Below are 15,988 nucleotides of genomic sequence, written 5' to 3'. Positions count from 1 at the left end.
GACTAAACCCTCCTTTTCCTCTGCTTCTCCTCCCCTCCCCATCACCCGGACTTGCTCCTTCTCCTCTACCCCCTCCCCACCCCATAGCACTTGTACATACTTGTATATGTACATATTTATTATTCTATTTATTTTAGTAGTGATGCATACATATCTATAATTCTATTTATTTGTATTGATGATATTGTTGCCTGTTTACTCGTTTTGATGTCATTTTCCCCCCTTCTAGACTATGAGCCCATTGTTGGGCAGTGATTTCCTCTGTTTGTTGCTGAATTGTACTTTCCAACCACTTAGTGCAGTGCTCTGCATGCAGTAAGCACTTGATAAATACGACTGAGTGAATGAATGAATACAATGGAAAAATAGGGCTTAACTAATATCTTCTCCATTTCTTCCACTGATGCCCAACATAAAGTCTTTTCGCTTTCACATCCCACTCATGGGGTGACAGTATTGTAAGGGACCCTGTTTCTTCACGTACCCACAACCAGATAATATCACTTACCTGCCAGAATGATTAAGGAGCTTCTGTGGTTTACAGTGAAGTCATTGCCATCTTGAATCCTTTGCTCTACAGCCTGAAGAAGAAAGATAATAAAAATGCTCTTCTGAGAGCAATGAAGAGAAAAATCTACAAGGACACCTGTCCCAGAATGCTAAACAAATATTGAATTGAACCACCCTCCTGTAATCATTAAATTCTTCTGCTTGGAAAATCTCTCCTGCTTTGGAGAGCTTGCTACTTCTCTATACATTGTTTGTTTTGAATATGGACTATTTGGACACTTATGATTCCACAACAGTGTAGGAAATTGGAGTGTGGGATGTGTTCCTGTCAGTCTCTGCTGGTAATTTGCCTCAGTGCAAACAGAATTGATGAAGTTGCTGTATATACTGTCCAAGTGGTGTCCCCTCTTCATAGTCTTATTGATTGAATCATTCAGTTGTATTTATTAAGCACTTAGTGTGTGCAGAGCCCTGTACTAAGTGCTTGGGAGAGTGCAATGTAACAATAAACAGACACATTCCCTGCCCACAGTGAGCTTAAAGTCTAGAGGAGTTTACAGTCCAACAATATTGTGTTGACAATAGCACCTCAGATATCACATCTTTGCTGGCATCCCTTTCTTTCCAGAGCTAATGTTTCAATCAATCAGTCAATCAATCAATAGTATTTATTGAGCACTTACTGTATGCAGAGCACTATACTAAGAGCTTGGGTGACCACGATATAACAGAGTTGGTAGATATGTTCCCTGCTCACAACGAACTTACATTCTAGAGGAAGAGACAGACATTAATATGAATAAACAAATTACAGCTATGCATATAAGTGCTGTTGGGCTGAGGATGCATGAATGAAGGTTGTAAATCCAAGTGCAACACTCCAAATGTTGAACAGGTCAAGCCTATGCATCTAGAAACATTGCCATCAATAATGATAGCTGTGTATTTGTTAAGCACTTACGTTGACCAAGCACTGTACTAAGCACTGGGGCAGATAGATGGTAATAATAATGATAATAATAATAGCAAACACCATTATTATTCTTATTATTGTTAAGCACTGTGCTAAGTGCTGGGGTAGATACAAGTTATTCAGGTTAAACCCTGCCCCTGTCCCCTATGGAACTCACATTCTAAGGGTGAGGGAGAATAGTTATTGGATCCCCATTTTACAAATGAGGGAATAGACAGAGAAGTTAATCAATCATATTTCTTAAGTGCTTACTGTGTGTAGAGCACTCTACTAAGTGCTTGGAAGAGTACACTTCAATCTAGTTCGTAGATAAGATCCTGTCCCTCAAGGAGTTTACAATGTAAGGTAATAATAATAATAATTGTGGTATGTGATTGTCTTGTCTTATGCTGTCGAGTCATCTCTGACCCTTAGCGACGCCATGGACACCTCTCTCCCAGAATGACCCACCTCCATCTACAATCGTTCGGGTAGTGGATCCATAGAGTTTTCTTGGTAAAAATCCAGAAGTTGATTACTATTGCCTACTTCCATGCAGTAAACTCGAGTCTCCGCTCTCAACTCTCTACTATGCCGCTGCTACTCAGCACAGTGAGATCTGACTTGTAGCAGATTGTCTTCCACTCACTAGCCATTGCCCAAACCAGGAATGGAATGGATATAGCTCTACTTGACACTCCCTCCCATAGTTGAGACTGGTAGAGTATTGGAAACTCTCCAGATGTGACCCCGAGATGGGGTAGTATGTGCTAAGCTCTTATTATGTTCCAGGTACTGTACTAAGCGCTGAGGTGGATACAAGCAAGTCGGGTTGGACACCATCTCTGTCCCAGTTGGGGCTCACATCTCACTCCCCATTTTCCAGCTGAGGTAGCTGAGGCCCAGAGAAGTGAAGTGACTTGCCCAAGGTCACAATGCAGACAAGTACACAGCAGGCGAGTGGCAGAACTGTGATTAGAACGCTGTCTGATTCTCAGGCTCTTATGCTCTTTTCACTTGGCCACTCTGAATAGCATTTGGTGAAAGCCTGCACCTCAGGGAGCAGAATTAAGCTGCCCGCCATCAATGGATAGCATTTCGAGCAGAAGTTAGGAAACTGGACCTTGATTGAAGTATGATGTCAGTCTTTTTCAGGCTGTCAGCCCAGAGCATTCAGAGTTTCATCAATGAGAGTCTTTGCAATCACTGTCTTTGCATAAAGGCCCTGCAAATTCAGGAGTCCACCTCCTAGGAGATTCTGTATGTAGCTTCCAAATTCCACACTAAGTAAGTGTCAGTCAGCAACACTGTGAACATTATGCTGGAAAGCATTGGTGCGAGAGTTAACGCTATTTGTGACAACAAAGGGTGTCCTTAAACAACTTTTATCCAGAACTCCGACTGCTGTTCCAACAGAGTGTGACCATATGATTGATAACAAATTTGGGAAAGCCAAACTTGAGAAGGATGACTCCCAGGTCTTCATGATTTACAAAATCAAAAAAGCCTTTGCATGGTCAATGAAGACCATGTACAGGGCCTATTTTGAAAGAAAGGAATCAAGGTCAGTCATGCAAACCATGAGAAGCAGCACAGCCGTGTGGCTAGAGCACAGGCCAGGGAGTTAGAAGGACGCGGGTCCTAATCCCGGCTCTGCCACTTGTGTGCTATGTGACCTTGGGCAAGTCATTTTACTTCTCTGCTTCAGTTACCTCATCTGTAAAATGGTGATGAAAACTGTGAGTCCCAAATGGGGCAGGGACTGTGTCCAACCTAATTAGCTTGTAGCTTATATCCACCTCTGCACTCAGTACATTGCCTGGCAGATAGTAAATTCTTAACAAATATCATGAAAAAACAAAAACCTACATTTCTGTTGTAATGCAGAGATTACAAGCTTATAGAACTTTACAACAAAGAACATTCACATGATAGTTTATGTCTCAAGCCTGTTGCCACACCTGGGGTTTATCTATTTCATACAAAAGATCACATTTTCTCTAAATTGATTAATTTATCTGAAGACCATCACCAATTTCCCAATAGTGTCCTATTAAAAACACTTAGAAAAATCACACATTATGGAGAAATAGAGTGCACTTGAGTTTATCTTGCTCTGAACTTTTGTCTTTAAAACACTCTCTCATAACCTCACTTTGAAAATGACACTTTTGACCAATTTAATCCCTTCCTCCCAAAAGAGAAACAAGGATTGTTTGGTTATTAACTTTCTGGTGGAGAGATGCTCTGAGGTTCAAGCGAGGGAGAGGCTGTCAGCACTGTGTTGAACAAATCAGAACCTGACACTGCCCAGAATCCCTATACATAGTGGTGGTGTGATCTTTTCTTGGAAATGGCTAGTGCTTTTCTGGATTTGATCAATCGAATCAATCAATCAATCGTATTTATTGAGTGCTTACTGTGTGCAGAGCACTGTACTAAGCGCTTGGGAAGTACAAGCTGGCAACATATAGAGACAGTCCCTACCCAACAGTGGGCTCACAGTCTAGAAGGGGGAGACAGAGAACAAAAGCCAAACATACTAACAAAATGAAATAAATAGAATAAGATAGGTACAAGTAAAATAAATAAATAAATAGAGTAATAAATATGTACAAACACATATACACATATACAGGTGCTGTGGGGAAGGGAAGGAGGTAAGATGGGAGGATGGAGAGGGGGACGAGGGGGAGAGGAAGGAAAGGGCTCAGTGTGGGAAGGCCTCCTGGAGAAGATGTGCTCTCAGTAGGGCCTTGAAGGGAGGAAGAGAACTAGCTTGGCGGATGGGCAGAGGGAGGGCATTCCAGGCCAGAGGGATGACGTCGGCCAAGGGTTGATGGTGGAACAGGAGGACTGAGTAGGTGCGAATGAGGTTGTCGTTAATGTAACTTGGTTATAACAAGGGCCTTTTTCCCGGGGTTGGGAGAGTCAGTCAGGACCGGACCCGGAAGGGGGTTGGGGGGGCACTATAAGGGAAGGTCGCTTAAGTGGGGGGGCTGGGATTTGATCTGAATATTTTATTTGCCCAGGGATAGAGGATAGGAAAACACATGAAAAATTTATGACTGAAATTAAATCAGATGAGAAAAGATTTAAATCAGAGGCCTCTGATATTTCTTGGGAACTAAATCCATTTTGTAGTGAAGGAAAATCTGCAATGGCAAACTAGTAGAGAGAGGTTTCTTGGGGAAAGTTATCAACTTCCTCTGAATAACCTGATTTTTGGAGGGATGCATTTTCTTTAACCACACAATGATAATTCAATGCTCACAAGTAGGCAACAATCCGATATTATATCGTAATGAGTAGACTTAAAAACACCTTCTGAAGGCATCCTTCTCTTTTTAAAGAACAACAAAATTTCCTTTAATATATGGCATTTTTTATACTCATTCTCCTTTTGGAACGATTCCCATTGAGTAAGGATAGTTGGAAGTTTAAGTAGACCCTTTCCTTAACTCTGTCATAACGACTAATCAGAATTGGCAACCACTATAAAGGGTGAGTGATTATGTCTTTGCCTAGTTACAATTTTGTAGTAAAAGCTGTATGATTGTATATTGGTGTCCTGGAAAGTTTCGATAATAACTATGCTCTTGGAGGTTTGTAAACATTCTTGAAATGGCAATCAAAATCTAAATTAAAGTTAAACCCCTCAAAGTGTCTTCATAATATATCACTCTCTGATTCATTTAAACACAAGAACAAATTTGACTTCTAGTTTAACTGAAAATTTGAGGAAGAAGGAAAAAGAAACCAGCCTTCACTGAAGAGATTTTTGCAAGTGAAAGCCATATGTGTGATTTTAAATGAAGTCATTTTTTTAAAGGCTAACTGAAATTTCCAGAGTGAACTTCATAGTTTACAATAATACAAATTACATGATCATCATCATTATCAGTGGTATTTATTGAGAGCTTACTGTGTATAGAGCACTATATTAAATACTTGGAAGAGTACAATTCAACTGCGTTGGTGGACACATAGCCTGCCCACAGTGAACCTACAGTCTAGAATGGGGAGACAGACATTTTGTATAAATAAATGATTTGTTATATATAATTTAAAGATATGCACATATCTACAGGAGATGGATCCCTCCGGCTCTGCTCTTATAATGGAAGTTGTGTTGAGACTTGAGAAGGTGAGAATAGGGATGTAACCGCCAGCCGCGCATTCATCGAAAATAGAGATTGCATTCAGCACTTGTGTGAAATTCCTGTAACCGGGCCTCAAAATAGCAAGGAATCAGTGACAAAATATTGTCAGGGCTGTATAGATGGTCTTCCCAGGATTGTTTGGGGGCATACTCTCCACTCTCTTAAACTCATCTTGAGGTGTTTCCTATATACCTGAGGCTAGCAATCTAGAGATAACAGCATTGGACTGAATGTCAGTAGACAGAGGTTCCATTCCCTGCTTCATCACTTGTCGCCTTGTGAACTTGGGAGAGTTAATTAACTTCTTTATGCATGAATTTTCCCATCTGTAAAATGGGGATGAAATACCTGTCTTCCCTCCAGCTTGGACTGTGAGCCTCATGTGGGACATGGACTGGGTCCCATCCAATGTGTTGCATTCTACCGCAGCACTTGGAACATAGCAAATGCCTGAATAAATAATTATCATCTTTTTTTAACACAGGTTGAAACCTGTTGAAAAATGAGAAACCTGAAAAAGTCAGAAGAGGAAATAGGGGGAGAATCACATTCTACTCCTTTTGCAATAGTTAGGCGATTCACAGGGGTGGGTAATAATAATAATATTTGTTTAATACTATATGTCAAGCACTGTTCTAAGCTGGGGGTAGATACTAGCTAATCAGGTTGACACCGTTTCCTGACCCACATGGGGCTCACAGTCTTAATCCCCGATTTTACAGGGTAAGGTAAATGAGGTACAGAGAAGTTAAGAGACTTACCCAAGGTCACACAGCAGGTTGAGTGATGGAGCCAGGATTAGAACTCCAGTCCTTCTGACCTCCCATGTCCATGCTCAGTCCACTAGGCTATGCTTACTCCCATGGGCCATCTTCTGTCCCCCTTACCACCCAAGCATACACACACACAAACACACATACACACACACACACCACACACGCAGAATCCCTTTATAGGTGCTGAACTCCCTATATTATCAGAACTGTGGGAATAGCTGAGGGAAAAATTAAGTTATTGCAACATCGTTTTAATTCTATGTAGTTTTTTCAGTGACTCTGCAGGATCGAAAGCTTTCTCCATCAAAGTGAACATAAACTTCTCCCATCACTGTTGCCTGAAAGGGAAAACTTGGGCTTCATCTGACTTCCTTCTATATCCAAGCACAGATATCGAACCAAATGTGATCAAGTAGCAGTATCCTTCCCTAAGTATGTTTCTTTATTAATTCTCCTAATATCCCCCAAACTGTAGGAATATTTTTCCTCCTGAATTTCAATATTCATTTCTCAGTAGAGGAGAGATGCTGAAGCTATTGACTGCAGGAAACGATACTGGAGATGGCTGACTTCATTCTCATGGGCCTGATGGATTCTCCAAGAGCCCACCACCGGGTCCTTTTCATGGTTTTTCTTTCTATCTATAGATTTCTGTGGTGGGGAACATAAGGCTAATCCTGATAATCCAGAAAAGACTCCCAGCTTCACAGACACATGTATTTTTTCCTGTGAGGTTTGTCTTTTGTTGATCTCTTAGTTACTCCCAAGCAATTACTCCTGAAACCTTGGAGAATGCATTAACATCCAGGAAGAGAAATCTCATTCAGTTGGCTGCTTTGCCCAAAAGTATTTTTTTTTCATTTCTTTAGCAGAACAGAATGCTTTCTCCACTCTGCAATGGCATGCGATTGCTATGTAGCTATCTGTAACCCACTGCTTTATTTCCTCTGTTATGTCCGCAAGAGTATGCATGTGGCTTATAGTTGGGTCACATGCAGTTGCTTTTAACAAATTCCCTGATAGTTCTTCAGTTCATGAGCTAGGTTGTTATTTTGCAACTCAAATGTAATTCAACATTTTTTCTGTGATGCCTCACCAATCTTGGTTTTGTCCTGTGCTGACACACACAACATGGAAATGATCATCTTTATTTTAGCTGGCTCCACCTTTGCAAAGTCTCTGATAGAGATTACAGTCTCTTACACGGCTATTATCTCTGCAATTTTGAAGATCTCCACTGTGAGAAGAGAAAAAGCTTTCTCCACCTGTGCTTCCCACCTCACGGGAGTCACCACCTTTTATGGGACTCTAAATCTTTACATACCTAAAGCCAAGTAAATCTTACTCCCTGGGTAAGAACCAGGTGGTTTCTGTTTTCTACACCATCGTGATCCCCATGTTGAACCCCCTTATCTACAGCCTTAGAAGTAAAAAGGTGAAAAATGCTTGACCAGAATGATTCATCTGTGTCCTATAATGATGTGGCTGGAAGCAGGACAACAGGCAGACGTCACTAGCTGGAGAACGAAGGGGAAGTCATCAGGGAGGAGACATGGGAAGAGGGCTCTTGTCCAGAACTTCAAACCCAGACTCTCTGTTTGGCCTCCTCCATCCCTTTGGTCCGCACCGCAGGCTCTGCTCTTCCGTCGTCTCTTCTGGAGCTCCTGCTGGTGTGGTCCGAGTCCCGGCCACCACCAGCACCTCCAGGTGCTACCCTTGGTCCCTCCAGGGTGGCTCAAGAAGGGTTAAAATGACCTTAGGGACCAGCTTCCACCCTGCTGATCTCCCCTGGACAAAGCAGCGGGGGAACTGGGGGCAAGCCTCATCATTTCATCCGGTCCTTGAAAGGAGAACACTCAGCAAGGACCCTCAGGTCAGAGCCCCCCATCTCCTCAGCCTTGTGTCTAGGGCTGTTCGGAAGAACCCAGAATATCTCGAACCTCCAATAGGAAAGATCCAAGAATGGGGGGAACAGGAGGTCCAGGGCACTTTCCCCACTACCCCCTCCTCATGGCATCCTTCCACCCCAGAAACTTCAAGAAGCAAAAACCTTGGCCTTGAACGACTTCACTGTGAAATCCATTCAGTGGGGACCTCAGGCAGACAACATATTATGTAACAAAATGATGGGGACAGTCTTATTGAATGAAGGCAACAGAAGTGTGTTGCATAAGCCTTTTCTTAGTAAATTCAATTGTCATCTAGATTAGGCCCCACTCAGGATGATTTCCTCCAACCACTATGCTCCTTATTAGTTCCCTGACCTTCTCTCTGCATGTTCTATATAATGATGATGACGATGATAATAATGATAATGGAATTTGTTCTTAACACTTACTATGTGCTAAATCAATGTTCTAAGTTGCTGGTGGACACAAGTTAACAGGTTGGATGCAGTCCCTGTCCTCGTAGAGTTCACCAGTTTTTATTCCCCATTTTACAGATGAGGTAACCTGAGGCACAGAGAAGTTAAGTGACTTGCCCACGGTTACACAACAGACAAGATGGCAGAGTTGGGATTAGAACTGAGGTTCCTTTGGCTCCCAAGCCCCAAAAGGGATTTTCTGCCTCTGACTCCAATATTTATGGGTGATTTCTTTTCCTAAACAGCAGCATCATCATCATCATCAATCGTATTTATTGAGCGCTTACTGTGTGCAGAGCACTGTACTAAGCGCTTGGGAAGTACAAGTTGGGCAACATATAGAGACAGTCCCAACCCAGGCAGTGGGCTCACAGTCTAAAAGGGTGAGACCAGAGAACAAAACCAAACATACTAACAAAATAAAATAAATAGAATAGATATGTACACGTAAAATAAATAAATAAATAAATAGAGGTAATGAATATGTACAAACATATATACATATATACAGGTGCTGTGGGGAAGGGAAGGAGGGTAAGATGGGGGGATGGAGGAGGGGGACGAGGGGGAAGAGGAAGGAAGGGGCTTCAGTCTGGGAAGGGCCTCCTGAAGGAGGTGAGCTCTCATTAGGGCCTTGAAGGGAGGAAGAGAGCTAGCTTGGAGGATGGGCAGAGGGAGGGACATTCCAGGCCCGGGGGATGATGTGGGCCGGGGCTCGATAGAAGGACAGGCGGAGAACGAGGTACCGGTGAGGAGATTAGCAAGCAGGAGGAGCGGAGGGTGCGGGCTGGGCTGTAGAAGGAGAGAAGGGATGTGAGGTACGAGGGGGGCGAGGTGATGGAGAGCCTTGAAGCCCAGGGTGAGGAGTTTCTGCCTGATGCACAGATTGATTGGTAGCCACTGGAGATTTTTGGGAGGAGGGGAGTAATATGCCCAGAGCGTTTCTGGACAAAGATAATCCGGGCAGCAGCACGGAGTATGGATTGAAGTGGGGATAGACACGAGGATGGGAGATCAGAGAGAAGGCTAATGCAGTAGTCCAGACGGGAAAGGATGAGAGCTTTGAATTGAGCAGGGTAGCAGTTGGATGGAGAGGAAAGGGCGGATCTTGGCAATGTTGCGGAGCTGAGACCTGCAGGTTTTGGCGACGGCTTTGGATGTGGAGGGGTGAATGAGAGAGCGGAGTCGAGGATGACACCAAGGTTGCGGGCTTGTAAGACGGGAGAAGTGGTAGTGCCGTCAACAGAGATGGGAAAGTCAGGGAGAGGGTCAGGTTTGGGAGGGAAGACAAGGAGTTCAGTCTTCGACATGTTGAGCTTTTAGGTGGCGGGCAGACATCCAGATGGAGATGTCCTGAAGGCAGGAGGAGATGCGAGCCTGGAGAGAGGGGGAGAGAGCAGAGGCAGAGATGTAGATCTGGGTGTCATCAGCGTAGAGATGATAGTTGAAGCCGTGGGAGCGAATGAGGTCACCAAGGGAGTGCGTGTAGATCGAGAACAGAAGGGGACCTAAGCACTGAACCTTGGGGAACCCCACAGGAAGAGGATGGGAGGGGGAGGAGGAGCCTGCGAAAAGAGACTGAGAAAGAACGACCGGAGAGATAGAGGAGAACCAGGAGAGGACTGGAGTCTGTGAAGGCCAAGGTCAGGATAGCGTGTTGAGGAAGAAGGGGGGTGGTCCACAGTGTCGAAAGGCAGCTGAGAGGTCGAGGAGGATTAGGACAGAGTATGAGCCGTTGGATTTGGCAAGCAGGAGGTCATTGGTGACCTTTGAGAGGGCAGTTTCCTGTGGAATTAGGTGGGACGGAAGCCAGTCTGGAGGGGGTCGAGGAGAGAGTTGTTGTTGAGGAATTCTAGGCAGCGCGTGTAGACAACTCGTTTCCAAGAGTTTTGGAAAGGAATGGTAGGAGGGGATATGGGAGCGATAACTAGAAGGTGAGGTGGGGTCAAAGAGAGGGTTTTTTTAGGATGGGAGAGACATGGGCATGTTTGAAGGCAGAGGGGAAGGAACCAGTTGGAGAGGTGAGCGGTTGAAGATGGAAGTTAAGGAGGGGAGAAGGGATGGAGCGAGAGATTTCATGAGATGAGAGGGAATGGGATCAGAAGCACAGGTGGCCGGAGTAGCACTTGAGAGGAGGGAGGAGAGCTCCTCTGAGATAACTGCTGGAAGTGATGGGAGAGTACAGAGAGTGTTGAGAGCCGGGGGGTTGGAGAAAGGGGGGTAGGTGACTTTGAGGGAGTTCGGACCTGATGAGATTTAATTTGCTAATGAAGTAGGAGGCCAGATCGTGGGGGTGAGGGAAGGAGGATGGGGAGGAACGGGGGGCCTGAGAAGGGAGTTGAATGTATGGAAGAGCTGGCGGGGGTGATGGGCATGGGTGTCAATAAGGGAGGAGAAATAGTTTTGTCTGGCAGAAGAGAGGGCTGAGTTAAGGTAGGAAAGGATAAACTTGAAGTGAACGAGGTTGGCATGGTGTTTAGACTTTCGCCAGCAGCGTTCGGCAGCTCAAGCATAAGAGCGAAGGAGGCGGCCAGTGGCAGTGATCCAGGGCTGTGGGTTAGTGGTACAAGAGCGGCGAAGGGAAAGGGGGAGCGAAGTGAGTCTAGCTGAGTAGAAAGGGTAGAGTTGAGAGCAGTAATCTGATCATCAAGACTGGGTAGAGAGGAGAGGGCGGAGAGGTGGGGTGTGAGGCACTCTGAAAGATGGATGGGGTCCAGAGAGCGGAGATCTCTGTGAGGGAGTAATACGGATTTACCAGGGGAAAGAGTGTGAGGGAGGAGGCAGGTGAGAAGATTATGGATCAGAGAGAGGGATTTCAGAGTTGGTGAGGGTGTGACACAGTGCAGCGATAGGAGATGATGAGGTCAAGGGTATGACCAAGTTGGTGAGTGGGTCAGGTGGGGTGGAGGAAGAGGTTGGCAGCGTCAAGGAGAGAGATAGAAGGCGGGCGGCAGAGGAGTCGTCAGGGATATCCATGTGGATATTGAAGTCTCCAAGGATCAGAGTGGGCATGGAGAAGGAGGAAAAGGAAGGTGAGGACCCTAGCAGCATCTAGGGTCTTTCCTGCCTACCTCTTAACGTGTGAGTCCCGTGTGGGGCAGTTAGCTTGATTGTCTTGTGTCTGTCCCAGGGTTTTAGAGCATTCTTATTATAGGAACATAATCTCACAACAAGAACACTTCAGTATAGAAGATGAATGCTAATAAAGGAGCATGTTTGAAATTGGTAAAAATTGTCAGCGGTGAGGGCAGAGTTGAATATGACATTATTATTGATCATATACTTGTCTTCTTGTGTGTTCTTGGGCAAGTCACCTATCTTCTCTATGCCTCAGTTACCTCATCTGTAAAATGGAGATTAAGACCTGTCAGCCCCAGGTGGGATATGAACGGAGTCCAAACTGATTAGCTTGTTTCTACCCTAGTGCATAGTTCAGTGCCTGACACACAGTGCTTAACAAATACCATTAAAAATACTGAAACATTAAAAATGAAGGATATTCAATGAAGTTGAAGTTGTTAATTTCCTAGACAAGTGAAAATCAGTGACGTCAAGGGAAAAATTTACAGGTGATTGAGGGCTCTACAAGGATTTCTACAGATTCATGGGCTTGGTCTGGACAAATTATTAGGAGAGATATTAGATGTTGGAATGACAATCCATTTGGGTAAATAACAAAGAAGCAATCATTGTTATGTTCCAATCAATCAATCAATCAAATATATTTATCAGGTGTGAACTATGTGCAGAGTATTGTACTAGGAACTTGGAAGAAGAAAATATAAGAGAGTTGGTAGACACATTCCCTTTCCACACTGAGCTCATAGTCCAGAATCTATTCCTCCAGGTACCATTTGGAGCCACTGTGTGGGAGAGAACACCAAGTGCGAAAGACCACTGACATTTGTCAACCTGGCTTTTTTGTCTAATTAATATAATAACTGTAAGGAAACTAAACAAATAACCACTTTTAAATGCAATCATCATCCATTTCTTTCTCAAATGATATTTTTGTTGCTGTATAATTAATATTATAGTTTGTAAATGCTCATCATGTCAACATTTAACTGGACATATATATTTCTATACTTTTCCACAGAAATAAATACACAAACGCATTTGGCTAAATTATCCTGTGATCTGCTCCACTCAGTGGTACAATACTTAAGCCTATTACAGCACGCAACACCTTCAATAGGCTACTTGAATTTCTCCAATAAGCTTTGGTGACACCTTCTGGCCCCCCTTGATTATATGCTATTAGAAAGAAATATTGTATCAGTCTACTTTCTAGATGAATATGTTCATATTAAGCCTTAATAAATTCCCAGTCTAGTCTAAACTGGTTGAATCAGATGTCTCCTTATCCGAGTCCACCAGATTCGAATTCCTGAAGAGCACGGGTGCTAAAGAATCGTCCCAATCATCACAAGCATTCATGAAATTTAGAGGCACTGAATTAAGCATTGGGAGATTTTTTTATGGATAGAGAATAATAATAACAACCGTGGTATTGTTAAGTTCTTACTATGTGCCAGGCACTGTATTAAGCACTGCCATGGATACAAGCAAATTAGGCTGGACACAGTCCCCTTCCCCATGTGGGGCTCACAGTCTTCATCCTCATTGTGCAGATGAGGTAACTGAGGCACATAAAAGTGAAGTGACTTGCCCAAGGTCACAAAGCAGACAGTGATGGAGCCCAGGATTAGAATCCATATCCTTCTAACTTCCAGGCCTGGGCTCTCCACTAGACCACACTATCAAGTGATTGCACAATTGAACTGACATAGTCCCTGGCCCTAGTTTGGGGGGAGGTGATAAGTATGGATCCTCTCAGGGTCACACCTGGAGAGTTTCCAGTATTCGACCAGTCTTGACTACCAGAGGGAGAGTCAAGCAAAGGCATACCCATTCCATTCCTAGCTTGGGCAGTGGATAGTGAGTAGAAGGCAATCTGCTACAAGTCAAAGCTTACCTGTGCTGGGCAGCAATGGCATGGGAGAGAGTCAAGGGCAGAGACTCATTTAGTGTGTGGAAGGAGGCAATGGTAAACCACTTCCATATTTTTACCAAGGAAACTTTATGGATATCAATCAATCAATCAATCAATCGTATTTATTGAGCGCTTACTATGTGCAGAGCACTGTACTAAGCGCTTGGGAAGTACAAATTGGCAACATATAGAGACAGTCCCTACCCAACAGTGGGCTCACAGTCTAAAAGGGGGAGACAGAGAACAGAACCAAACATACCAACAAAATAAAATAAATAGGATAGAAATGTACAAGTAAAATAAATAAATAAATAAATAAATAGAGTAATAAATATGTACAAACATATATACATATATACTGGTGCTGTGGGGAAGGGAAGGAGGCAAAATAGGGGGGATGGAGAGGGGGACGAGAGGGAGAGGAGGGAAGGGGCTCAGTCTGGGAAGGCCTCCTGGAGGAGGTGAGCTCTCAGTAGGGCCTTGAAGGGAGGAAGAGAGCTAGCTTGGCGGATGGGCAGAGGGAGGGCATTCCAGGCCCGGGGGATGACATGGGCCGGGGGTCGACGGCGGGACAGGTGAGAACGAGGTATGGTGAGGAGATTAGCAGCAGAGGAGCAGAGGGTGCGGGCTGGGCTATAGAAGGAGAGAAGGGAGGTGAGGTAGGAGGGGGCAAGGTGATGGAGAACCTTGAAGCCCAGGGTGAAGAGTTTCTGCCTGATGCGCAGATTGATTGGTAGCCACTGGAGATTTTTGAGGAGGGGAGTAATATGCCCAGAACGTTTCTGGACAAAGATAATCTGGGCAGCAGCATGAAGTATGGATTGAAGTGGGGAGAGACACGAGGATGGGAGCTCAGAGAGAAGGCTGATGCAGTAGTCCAGACGGGATAGGATGAGAGCTTGAATGAGCAGGGTAGTGGTATGGATGGAGAGGAAAGGGTGGATCTTGGCAATGTTGCGGAGCTGAGCCCGGTAGGTTTTGGTGACGGCTTGGATGTGAGGGGTGAATGAGAGAGCTGAGTCGAGGATGACACCAAGGTTGCTGGCTTGTGAGATGGGAAGGATGGTAGTGCCGTCAACAGAGATGGGAAAGTCAGGGAGACGACAAGGTTTGAGAGGGAAGACAAGGAGCTCAGTCTTCGACATGTTGAGCTTTAGGTGGCGGGCGGACATCCAGATAGAGATGTCCTGAAGGCAGGAGGAGATGCGAGCCTGGAGAGAGGGGAGATAGCAGGGGCAGAGATGTAGATCTGGGTGTCATCAGCGTAGAGATGATAGTTGAAGCCGTGGGAGTGAATGAGGTCACCAAGGGAGTGAGTGTAGATTGAGAACAGAAGGGGACCAAGCACTGAACCTTGGGGAACCCCCACAGTAAGGGGATGGGAGGGGGAGTAGGAGCCTGCAAAAGAGACTGAGAATGAACGACCGGAGAGATAAGAGGAGAACCAGGAGAGGACGGAGTCTGTGAAGCCAAGGTCAGATAGCATGTTGAGGAGAAGGGGTGGTCCACAGTGTCGAAGGCAGCTGAGAGGTCGAGGAGGATTAGGATAGAGTATGAGCCGTTGGATTTGGCAAGCAGGAGGTCATTGGTGACCTTTTGAGAGGGCAGTTTCCGTGGAATGAAGGGGACGGAAGCCAGACTGGAGGGGGTGAGGAGAGAGTTGTTGTTGAGGAATTCTAGGCAGCGCGTGTAGACAACTCGTTCAAGGAGTTTGGAAAGGAATGGTAGGAGGGATATGGGACGATAACTAGAAGGTGAGGTGGGGTCAAGAGAGGGTTTGTTTAGGATGGGAGAGACATGGGCATGTTTGAAGGCAGAGGGGAAGGAACCAGTGGAGAGTGAGCGGTTGAAGATGGAAGTTAAGGAGGGGAGAAGGGATGGAGCGAGAGATTTCATAAGATGAGAGGGAATGGGGTCAGAAGCACAGGTGGCCGGAGTAGCACTTGCGAGGAGGGAGGAGAGTTCCTCTGAGGATACCGCTGGGAAGGATGGGAGAGTAGCAGAGAGTGTTGAGAGCCGGGGGGATGGAGAAAGGGGGGAAGAGACTTTGGGGAGGTCGGACCTGATGGATTTAATTTTGTTAATGAAGTAGGAGGCCAGATCGTTGGGGGTGAGGGAAGGAGGAGGGGGAGGAACCGGGGGCCTGAGAAGGGAGTTGAATGTACGGAAGAGCTGGCGGGGGTGATGTGCATGGGTGTCAATAAGGGAGGAGAAATAGTTTTGTCT

General features: G+C 45.0%; 1 non-coding gene across 1 annotated transcript; it reads left to right on the top strand.

The window, feature by feature from the left end:
• Positions 1 to 13,596: 13,596 nt before the first annotated feature.
• Positions 13,597 to 13,734, top strand: LOC119923875. Its single transcript, XR_005448993.1, has one exon. It is a non-coding gene; the product is annotated as a small nucleolar RNA SNORA7 (small nucleolar RNA).
• Positions 13,735 to 15,988: the final 2,254 nt, after the last annotated feature.

Source organism: Tachyglossus aculeatus, unplaced genomic scaffold (assembly GCF_015852505.1).
Source record: "Tachyglossus aculeatus isolate mTacAcu1 unplaced genomic scaffold, mTacAcu1.pri scaffold_335_arrow_ctg1, whole genome shotgun sequence".
In the NCBI taxonomy this organism is placed as follows: domain Eukaryota; kingdom Metazoa; phylum Chordata; class Mammalia; order Monotremata; family Tachyglossidae; genus Tachyglossus; species Tachyglossus aculeatus.
This window is presented reverse-complemented; position numbering and strand designations above follow the sequence as displayed.